Source organism: Engystomops pustulosus, chromosome 11 (genome assembly GCF_040894005.1).
Source record: "Engystomops pustulosus chromosome 11, aEngPut4.maternal, whole genome shotgun sequence".
Lineage (NCBI taxonomy): Eukaryota > Metazoa > Chordata > Amphibia > Anura > Leptodactylidae > Engystomops > Engystomops pustulosus.
This window is the reverse complement of record NC_092421.1, coordinates 52,722,573-52,734,476: the sequence shown is the minus strand read 5'-3', so window position 1 is coordinate 52,734,476 and position 11,904 is coordinate 52,722,573.

Below are 11,904 nucleotides of genomic sequence, written 5' to 3'. Positions count from 1 at the left end.
CATTTGCTGTCCTCCTCCTGCCATGTGCTTGCCCAGGGCAAGCACTTAGAACCATGAAGTCCCCATCAAAGAAAGTCGAGAATTTTGAGATCTCTTTGTACTATGAAGCTCTCTGTAGCCTAAGTGATGTCAGTTCTGGAGTTAATTGGAGTCGAGCCACCGGTTGGGGCTTCTCCACTCTACATGAATCATATTACACCTAAGACATTGGACTTCAGATTAACCAGGACCGGTATAATTTTATACACATACCAGATTGAGTAATACAAATACAGAGGATAAAGATGTTTGAAGGTCACTAAAAATACACATTTGCAGTCACTAAGATTTATACACAACTAAATAGTGACATTTAGTAAAAGGTTCTTTGTTCAGCCATTATAACACTTATCCTTTAATTGTGGACATGTTAGCTTTCCTCTTTGATCTACAGAAAAATAACATATATATAATCAAAGCCACTAGTGTAAGATGGATCATCGGCTTTGTTCACATTAACCAACCATGTTATGCTGTGTTACTTTACTGGTTTTTCTGCTTATAATTTGGACTCAGCAAGGTATGAAGAGCACAAGATTTATATGATTAAATACGATTCATAAGTATTTTCAGTGCTATTTGTAATTATAGTTACTAAGGAGTCCTGTAGAAAATGATTGAGTTATAAAGGATAATATGATTGCTTCAGGTTGGCATTTACCATTGGTTTATGAAAAAAGTGATTCTGCTGCAGAACTCGGAGCATGGGTCAGACTATATAGGTCGCTGTTGTTTTCAGCTGTGAATCTGCACTAGTTTTTTGGTGCAGATAATAAAAAACGTGACCAGCAGGGCTCCTGTGCTGGCCAGTCTTGCTCCCTGCCCTGTTGTGCGTCTGGCACAAAAGAGGCAAAAAACGCAAATTCGAAATGCGCTCGAAAACGAGACATAAAACATCAGCCCAACTATTAATAAAATTTAGACTATTTTATCTGACATGCTAAAATTACACTCTAATTTTGCTAACCAAGAAGTACACTGCCCAAAGTAGTCTTTTATATCCTGCAGTTATTTACATATCTTATTGAGACTTAAAGGGATATTCCCATTTTAGCAAATAATGGATATTGTTTGAAAAAGGAAAATATTTACAAATTTTCCATATATTTTCTATATCAATTCCTCATGGCTTCTAGATCTCTTCTTGCTGTCCAGCTGTATTGCTGTGCTGCTTCATTGTTTATTTCCAGAGGACAGAAATCCGGTGCACGGCTTGTTAAATATCACATATCACTGCTTATTCTCTATGATATAACGAGCTGTGCACCTGTGTGACCAAGACCAGATTTCTGTCCACTGGAAGTAACCATAGAAGCTTTGTATAGAATGACAGCAAGTAGAGATCTAGAAAACCATGTGGAATTGATACAAATTGATAAAATTGTATTATTTTTCATCATAAAAACAATAACATTGATTTGCTAAAGTGGGAATTCCCCCTTAACTCCTGTTAAACATAGTGTTTTTGTATAAGTGTATATAACTAAACTCAGACATATCTATGTGTATGAATGCACACCTAAATAATTCTCTATCACATGGGAGGATGGAAATTTATTATTTATGTATTATCTATTTTTTTCCAGGTGCCTCCACTGTGTCTGGCAACAAATATATATTCAAAGAGTATAGTGAAATCTATGCTTTCCTGGATGAAACTGAAGCTGCCATAAAGAAGGTCCTACACTCCGAACGGCATAAGAGTCGTCTTCATGTTGTCAGCAAAACAATTAAGTCCTTGTTATGTGATTTCGATTTAGAGGCTAATGAAATCTCTGAAGTAAAGAAGAGGTCAGAAAACTTCCTCAAACAAAGTCAAGATAGGTCAATAAATGAGAAGGCTGTCATAGCCTTGCTGGAAATAAAAACAGGGAAGCGAGTGCATGAATTTATAAAGAACCTGAAGTCACAACTGAAAAAAGTTCCTTAGGTGACAGTATGGAAAAGGTAGGCAATTGTGAGAAATGCTTGTACCAAGAGGATTTTGATTTTTTTCTGAAGGCACCTCTTTATAGTCTCTATATGTAAAAGAGGACTTTTCTCAACCTGCGCCAACTTTAACACTTTGTGTCGTTAAGGTTCTATTATGCTGATTTGGGCATAGCTTGATTTTTCTCTCATGCCTCCACTATTCCTGAAAAATCAATGTTTTTATTTTCAGAGCTCTACTGTCTGATCGGCAGAGCCAGGTTGCCAACTCTAGCCCAGGACCAACCAACTAATATACTGGGCACTGAAAATACCCTGGAACTAAATAGGCTTTCTAATGTCACATAGCATGACCATCGCTGGAGCAAATAGTCTAGTATCTGTAATCTGACTTTAACCCCTTAAAGCTCTGCGTCGTAGCTCTACGGCGCAGAGGTATAAGGGATGTATGCTCACGAGTCCTCTTCATACAAAGGTGGGGGATTTTGCAGAAAACCCCCACCGCTAATAACCGCGGCTATTAACCCTTTCAACGCCACCGGCAAAAAATGACCCTTCACACATCTCCGTGCGCCAAAGTATGAAAAAGTTATTAGCGTCAGAAAATGGCAAAAAAAATTTTTTCTTTTTTGTACACATTTGTTTAATTTTTGAAAATGTATTAAAACACAATAAAACCTATATAAATTTGGTATCACCGCGATCGCACCAAACCAGAGAATAAAGTAGGCATGTTATTTGGTGCGAAGAGTGAAAGTCGTAAAATATGAGCCCACAAGAACGGGCTCCAATTTTTCCACATTTGGAATTTTTTTTCAGCTTCGCAGTACACGGCATGTTAAAATAAATAACATTACGGGAAAGTAATGGATTTTTGAAGTTGGAGAGCGAGAAATGAGCCGAAAAACCCTGCGTCCTTAAGGGGTTAAAAAACTCAACATTATGAGTAAGAATAGTGTTGGAGTTGATTCCAACAAGGTTGGAATCAGTGGGACAATGGGGCAGATTTATCAAGCAGCCTGAAAATCAGAATATTTCCAGTTGCCCATGGCAACCAATCACAGCTCAGCTTTCATTTAACCAGTGCTCATGAATATCTTAAAGGGGAGCTGTGATTGGTTGCCATGGGCAACTGGAAATATTCTGACTTTCAGACACTTGATAAATCTGCCCCAATGTCTTTTAATTAATACAAGTGAGAAGATAGAAAGGCAAACAAGGGAAGACCGGAAAGCACTCATAGAGTAGTAATGTTAATTGAACATGGCTTGTGGTGATACAATTGAACTTAAAGGAAACCTACCACTTGGGATAGGGCTTATAAGCAGAACATGCCATGCACCAGCTCAGGGTGAGCTGGTGCCGGCGCATATCTCCGTTATGTTTTTAAACAGTTTTAAGGTGTTTTTACAGTTTATTAATGTTTATATCCTTACTAGCTTCCCCGCACCGGGGTCCGCGCTCGGCGCACCATGCTAGCGACCGTGCGTGCATCTGAATAGGAAGTGGTAGCGCGCATTGTGCGCCGAGAGCGGACCCCGGTGCGGGGAAGCTAGTTCCGATATAAAGATTAATAAACTGTTAAAACACTTTAAAAACATAACGGAGATATGCGCCGGCACCAGCTCACCCTGAGCTGGTGCACGGCATGTTCTGCTTATAAGCCCTATCCCAAGTGGTAGGTTTCCTTTAAGCTCACCAAATGAGGTTGTGCTGTATTAGTAGTTGTGCTAGTTAACGATCAGTAGTGGATTCGTGAGGATGAAGGTGCTGCCTTCAAACAGTGGACATCGAGAGACGGTTGCCAGGACAGTCACGATTGAGATATGGAGAAGTGAGTTAGATTCTGTCTGTTACGGCGCACACACAAGTTCAGAGCGACACATCATATAGGAATAGGGTTAACGTTTATTGGTAATCTCGGAACACTAGATTACCAACAAACATTAACCTTAATCCTATATGACGTGTCGCTCTGAACTTGTGTGTGCGCCGTAACATACAGCATCTAACCCACTTCTCTTTATAAATAATACAAACTGCTTGAGTTGCATGTGATGAAAGGCCCTCTTTATATAGGAAACATATAAAATGTCTGTATAACAGCATCTGCTGTTTCTGTTCAACAGTCTTCCTGTGTCCACATCAGTAAATGTGCCAAGATGGACAAACTTATTGGATCATGCTCTGCCCACTTAGATGTGCAATGAGTTACAGTGTCTACTCTGTGATTTAGAAGACATTACTATTGCAGTAATGGGTTACGCTCACATAACTTGCTGAGCATCTCCTCTTAAAAGAAGAGGCGGTCGGCTTGCAACAACAATAAAACTTTGGCATAATTATTTTTACAACAACATGCATAAACTAAAAAATTACTAATACTAGCATCACTTAGGGCTCATTCAAACAAACTTAATGAGAACCGATATGTGGCCACACCATTTTCGGCTGCATTTTGGTACCCATTGATGTCTATGGCGCCCAATCACTGTGCGGCGAGCACACAGTGACCGTGCACGGCAAAATATAGGACATGTCCTATATTTCACAATGTTACAGCGCCGGCCATGCGCTGCTCTATGGAGAGGAGCGGTAGTTCTCATCCCTCCTCCTCGCTGACATATGGCGTTCGTGTTAACGTTACATAGAACATAATAATTTGTTATCTGTGGTAGGGCTGCAGGTGGATTAAATATTTGCTGCAGCTTATACTTGATCACTAGGGTCACATTGATAGGTTTACCAGTGTATTGCTTATCCCCAATGGACACTAAAAGAAAGATTTTGTCAAATGTTTACTAACCCATTGCAGTTCTTGTAAGGAATGATGTTACAATGAAATGAGAGATTTGTAATAATTATTATCTTCCCTTTTCAGTGCTCAGTATCCTGGAAAACACAAATCCTTGAAGATATTGCAATGTAGCTTCATTAACAATAAAGAGCATTAAGGAAAGTTATTTGTGTAAGACTTTTATTTATACAACCCTGTAATACTATACTACATGTAAGTTAGATATAAATAGTAGAGGATGATGCCTTATTTAGGGTAGCACTGGAGGAATACCGTATATGACTATAAGCCGACCCGAGTATAAGCCGAGACCCCTAATTTTACAACCAAAGAATAAGCCGAGGGTGGGAAATGCATTGCTCACAGCCCCCCCAGTATTGTCAGCCAGTCCGCCCCCTGTAGTATACAGCCAGCGATCCCTCAGTAGTATATAGCCATCCCCCAGTAGTATATAGCCAGCCAGCCCCCTTAAGTATATAGCGTGCCAGCCCCCTTAAGTCTACAGCCAGCCCCCTTAAGTATACAGCCAGCCAGCCCCTTAAGTATACAGCCAGCCCATAGTTTGCCATGCGCATAAAAAAACAAACTTACATACTCACCTTCAGGCGGTCCCGATGCTCGACGCAGGTCCCCGATGCTCCGGTCCCCGCAGCTCCTCTTCTTTCTCTCTGCTGTAACAGCCGGCAGAGATACGTCCATGCGATCAGCTGGCCAGCGCACGCTATGACTTCATCAGTGGTGACACCACCGCACCATAGTGTGCGCCTGCCGGCAGATTGCATGGACACGTCTCTGCCGGCTAATATAGCATAGAGAAGACAGAAGAGGAGCCACGCCGAGCATTGGGACCCTCACCGAGCTAAGTAAGTTTATTTTATTTACTGACTCATGTATAAGTGGAGGTGAGGTTTTTCAGCAAATTTTTTGTCCTGAAAAGCTTGGCTTATACACAAGTATATATGGTAGTTACTAGAGATGAGCGAACATACTCGTCCGAGCTTGATGCTCGTTCGAGCATTAGCGTACTCGAAACTGCTCGTTGCTCGGACGAGTATTTCGCCAGCTCCAGAAAATGGCATCTACCGCCGTTTTGCTTTTTGGCGGCCAGAAACAGAGCCAATCACAAGCCAGGAGACTCTGCACTCCACCCAGCATGACGTGGTACCCTTACACGTCGGTAGCAGTGGTTGGCTGGCCAGATAAGGTGACCCTGGAATAGACTAGCCCCTGCCCGCGCTGCTCGGATCATTCTCTGTCTGGATGCCGCTAGGGAGAGAGCTGCTGCTGGTCAGGGAAAGCGTTAGGCTGTTCTATTAGAATAGTGTTAGGCAGGAGTGATTCTACAAGAACCCAACAGCCCTTCTTAGGGCTACAATAACGTTTTATTTTACTTTTTTTTGTTTGCTTGTGGCTGGGCTTGCTGGCATTAGGAGTGCAGCTAGTACCATATTGTGAGGAATTTGCAGGGAGACTTGCTACCGTTGTGTTTAGCTCTTAGTGACACACATATCCACCTTAAACGCCGAAGTGGGACAATTTATTAGGGGTTTGATTAGAATTAGGCAGAGTCTGCTGATTTATTTTTTTTTACCTTTATTTCTTTTTATAGCTCAAAGTCATATTGCAAAGCAGTGTGCTTTCACTGTAGGCTAGAAAATAGCCATTGGAGAACCCCCAACGGCTTACTTAGGCCTACAATAGCGTTATATTTTCCTTTTTTTTGTTTGCTTGTGGCTGGTCTTGCTGGCATTAGTAGTGCAGCTAGTACCATATTGTGAGGAATTTGCAGGGAGACTTGTGTTTAGCTCTTAGTGACACGCATATCCACCTCAAACACCGAAGTGGGACAATTTATTAGGGGTTTGATTAGAATTAGGCAGAGTCTGCTGATTTATTTTTTTTTACCTTTATTTCTTTTTATAGCTCAAAGTCATCAGGCACAGCACAAAATCCAGTTGTGTGCTGTCAGGGTTAGAAACTAGCCATAGCAATAGGATAGCATCGTTTTGTTTAAAAAAAATAAATAAAAAACACATTTGGAAAATGTTTAACCCGAGGGCTAGGGGTAGAGGACGAGGGCGTGGACGTCCAACTACTGCAGGGGTCAGAGGCCGTGGTCCTGGGCGGGGTGAGACACCACCTGCTGATGAGGGAGCAGGGGAACTACGCAGAGCTACACTCCCTAGGTTCATCATGTCGTAAGTTACTGGGACTCATGGTAGAGCACTGTTGAGGCCAGAACAGTGCGAAGAGGTGATGTCGTGGATTGCGGACAATGCTTCTTAGCCATTTGTCCACCAGTCAGTCTTCCACGCAGTCCACCCATGTCACCGAAATCAGCACTCCTCCAGCTCCTCCACCTCAGCCTCCTTCCTCATTTGGCATTTGAACCAGCATACTCTGAAGAACTGTTTTCTGGACCCTTCCCACAGTCACAAACCACTTGTCCGGTTGCTGCTGAGCAATTTTCCGATGCCCAGGTTTTCCACCGGTCGCAGTTTGTGGGTGATGATGACATTATTGACGTAGTGGAAAAAGTGTGTAAAGAGGTGTCGGACGATGAGGAGACACAGTTGTCAGACAGTGGTGAAGTTGTTGTCAGGGCAGGAAGTCCGAGGGGAGAGCAGACTGAGGGATCGGAGGATGATGAGGTGACAGACCCAAGCTGGGTTGATAGGCCGGGTGAACACAGTGCTTCTGAGACGGAGGCGAGTCCTATAGCAGAACAGGTTGGAAGAGGCAGTGGTGGGGCCAGACGGAGAGGCAGGGCCAGAGCTGGTGCATCAGCGCCAAATGTTGCCCGTAGTCAAGCTCCCTTGGCGAGGGCTAGATTTTCAGAAGTCTGGAGGTTCTTTAAAGAAACACCGGATGACCGACGGACTGTGGTGTGCAACCTTTGCCAAACCAGGATCAGCAGGGGTTCCACCACTACTAGCTTAACTACCACCAGTATGCGCAGACATATGAATGCTAAACACCCCACTCAATGGCACCAAGCCCGTTCACCTCCGGCCGGGCACACCACTGCTCCTTCCCCTGTGTTATCTGCTAGTCAGCCCCCTGCCCAGGACCACGGCCCAAACACCTCCCGTGCGAAAACTGCATCTTCGCCTCCACGATCCTCCACAGCATCCACCAGCATTCAGCTCTCCATACCCCGGACGCTGGAGCGCAAAAGGAAGTATAGCGCAACCCACCCACACGCCCAAGCCCTCAACGTCCACATCTCCAAGTTGCTTAGCCTGGAGATGCTGCCCTATAGGCTGGTAGAGACGGAGGCCTTTCGAAACCTCATGGCGGCGGCCGCCCCTCGGTATTCGGTCCCCAGCCGCCACTACTTTTCCCGATGTGCCGTCCCAGCCCTGCACAAGCACGTGTCAGAGAACATCATCCGTGCCCTGACCAACGCCGTTTCTGACAAGGTCCACCTGACCACGGACACGTGGACGAGTGCTGCCGGGCAGGGCCACTGTATATCGCTGACGGCACATTGGGTTAACTTGGTGGAGGCTGGGACCGAGTCTGACCCTGGGGCTGGTCATATACTGCCGACGCCGAGGATTGCGGGGCCTACCTCGGTCCAGGTCTCAAAGGCCTACTATGCCTCCTCCTCCTCCCACCCTTCCTCCCCCTCCTCCTCCGAATTACCATCCGTGGGCATGGCGCCATCAGTCGGTAGCTCTAGGCACAGCAGCAGTGCCGTCGCTAAGCGACAGCAGGCGGTGCTCAAACTGCTGAGCCTAGGCGATAAAAGGCACACCGCCCAAGAGCTATTGCAGAGCATCACGGCGCAGACTGATCTGTGGCTGGCACCGCTGAACCTGAAGCCAGGCATGGTTGTGTGTGACAACGGCCATAACCTGGTGGCGGCTCTGCAACTCGGCAGACTGACACATGTGCCATGCCTGGCCCATGTGTTAAATCTCATAGTTCAGCGTTTCCTCAAGACATACCCCAATCTGTCTGATTTGCTCACGAAGGTGCGCCGCATCTGTGCGCATTTGAGGAAGTCCAGCACAGATGCTGCCACTCTCAGGGCAGCGCAGCGCCGCCTCCAACTGCCCGCTCACCGACTGTTGTGCCACGTGCCCACGAGGTGGAATTCAACATTAACCATGTTATCCAGAGTTTACCAGCAGCGCAGAGCGATTGTAGACTGCCAGATGTCAACTTCCACCAGAATTGGTAGTCAAGTCAGTCAGCTTCCTCAAGTCTACAATGAGGAGTGGACGTGGATGTCTGATATCTGTCAGGTGCTGAGTAACTTTGAGGAGTCAACACAGATGGTCAGTGGCGATGCCGCCATCATCAGCCTCACCATCCCGCTGCTTGACCTGTTGAAAAACTCTCTGGTCAGCATGAAGTCGGAAACTTTGCGCTCGTCACAAGAGACGGGGGAAGAAGATTCCCTTGTTGATAGCCAAAGCACCCTTAGGTCTGTTTCTCAGCGCATATCGGAGGAGGTGGAGGAGGATGAGGAGGAAGAGGAGGAGAATGTTGGCGAGACAGAAGAGGGGACCATTGTTCAGTCCTTCACTGTTCAGCGTGTATGGGCAGAAGAAGAGGAGTTGGAGGAGTTGGAGGAGGAGGAAATGGGCAGTCAGGCCAGTGAGGGGAGTGAATTCTTGCGCGTTGGGACTCTGGCGCATATGGCAGATTTCAGGCTAGGCTGCCTATCCCGTGACCCTCGCGTTCAAAGAATTTATTCCAGCACCGATTACTGGGTATTCACTCTCCTGGACCCACGGTACAAGCAAAATCTTTCCACTCTCATCCCTGGAGAGGAAAGGAGTGTGAGAATGCATGTATACCAGCAGGCCCTGGTGCACAAGCTGAAACAGTATTTCCCTTCTGACAGCGCTAGCGGCAGAGGGCGTACTTCTGCGGGACAAGTAGCGAGGGAGAGTAGGCGAGCAGGCAGCTTTTCCAACACTGGCAGGGGTACGCTTTACAAGGCCTTTGCCAGTTTTATGTCACCCCAGCAAGACACTGTCACCTGTCCCCAGTCTCGTCAGAGTAGGACTGATCTTTACAGAAAGATGGTGAGGGAGTACGTAGCTGACCATACCATCGTCCTAAATGATCACACAGCTCCCTACAACTACTGGGTTTCAAAGCTGGACATATGGCACGAACTGGCGCTGTACGCCTTGGAGGTTCTTGCCTGCACTGCCGCTAGCGTGTTGTCCGAGCGTGTTTTCAGTGCAGCTGGTGGCATCATCACCGATAAGCGTACACGCCTGTCGACTGACAGCGCTGACAGGCTGACGCTTATCAAGATGAATAAAGCCTGGATTTCTCCGGATTTTCATTCTCCACCAGGTGAAAGAAGCTCAACCTGAATAATGTATGCACTCCTCCTCCTCATTGTCCTCCTTCTCCTCCTCTTTGTACACTAAAGCATAGGAAACTAGCTATTTTTTTGCCAGGGCCAACTGGCTCTAGCTATAGTACTCTATGTATTTAATTTTTCTGGAGGGCCACCTACCCAGTCCTCTGTTTTAAGCAATTTTTGGGAGTGCCACATACAGGCACTCAATCTATTTAATTTTTCTGGAGGACCACCTACCTGTTCCTCTGGTTTGAAAAATTTTTTGGACTGCCACATACAGGCACTCAATTTATTACATTTTTCTGGAGGACCACCTACCTGCTCCTCTGGTTTGAAAACTTTTTTGGACTGCCACTAGAGATGAGCAAGCACTAAAATGCTCGGGTACTCGTTATTCGAGACGAACTTTTCCCGATGCTCGGGTGCTCGTCTCGAATAACGAGCCCCATTGAAGTCAATGGGAGACTCGAGCATTTTTCAACGGGACCAAGGATCTGCACAGGGAAGCTTGGCCAAGCACCTGGGAACCTCAGAAAAGGATGGAAACACCACGGAAATGGACAGGAAACAGCAGGGGCAGCATGCATGGATGCCTCTGAGGCTGCTTAATCGCACCATTATGCCAAAACTATGGGCAACAGCATGGCAATGACAGAGTGACCGAATGAGGCTAGATAGCATCTAAAACATCCAATAATTGACCCTGACACTATAGGGGACTATGCAGAGGCAGCGGCAGCAGCGGCAGGCTAGAGAATGTCTTGGCAACATACCCCAAATGGACTCAGGCTTAAAACCAATGGGTGGCAGAGAGGAACTAAAGGAGGTGAGCAAGAAGCGCTCAAATAATATCGGTAAATGATAAAAGTTTGCCAGTATATTTTGTGGATTACACAGCAGGGTGGCGACAAAGTTAACAAGTTTGATGAGGAAGCCATGAAAACAACCCAAAATTCTGCCTGACACAGCTCGTTTGATAAGGGGACCATGTATGGAGGCAGTGAACTAGTAGTAGATTAAAGGTGCTGCAGTTAAAACTATGTTAGTTGGATCTTGGGATGGAGCTGGCGCTCCGCTGCCAGGCGAGCTTTCGCCAATCCAAGCCCCTGTCTCTAGGCTACTCCCCAAACAGCACTTCTAAGAACCTTTTGTATAAGATCAAGTGTAGTAGCATTCTTATAAGTTTAGGATATGGCGGGTGAGGGGAATGTAAACAGATGCACAAGAAGCGCTGAAATAATATTGGTAAATGATAAAAGTTTGCCAGTATATTTTGTGGATTACACAGCAGGGTGGCGACAAAGTTAACAAGTTTGATGTGGAAGCCATGAAAACAACCCAAAATTCTGCCTGACACAGCTCGTTTGATAAGGGGACCATGTATGGAGGCAGTGAACTAGTAGTAGATTAAAGGTGCTGCAGTTAAAACTATGTTAGTTGGATCTTGGCATGGAGCTGGCGCTCCGCTGCCAGGCGAGCTTTCGCCAATCCAAGCCCCTGTCTCTAGGCTACTCCCCAAACAGCACTTCTAAGAACCTTTTGTATAAGATCAAGTGTAGTAGCGTTCTTATAAGTTTGGGTTCTGGCGGGTGAGGGGAATGTAAACAGATGCGCAAGAAGCGCTGAAATAATATTGGTAAATGATAAAAGTTTGCCAGTATATTTTGTGTATTACACAGCAGGGTGGCGACAAAGTTAACATGGAAGCCATGAAAACAATCCAAAATTCTGCCTGACACAGCTCGATTGATAAGGGGACCATGTATGGAGGCAGCTATATGGACTACTTTTGGAGGCAGCTATGGCG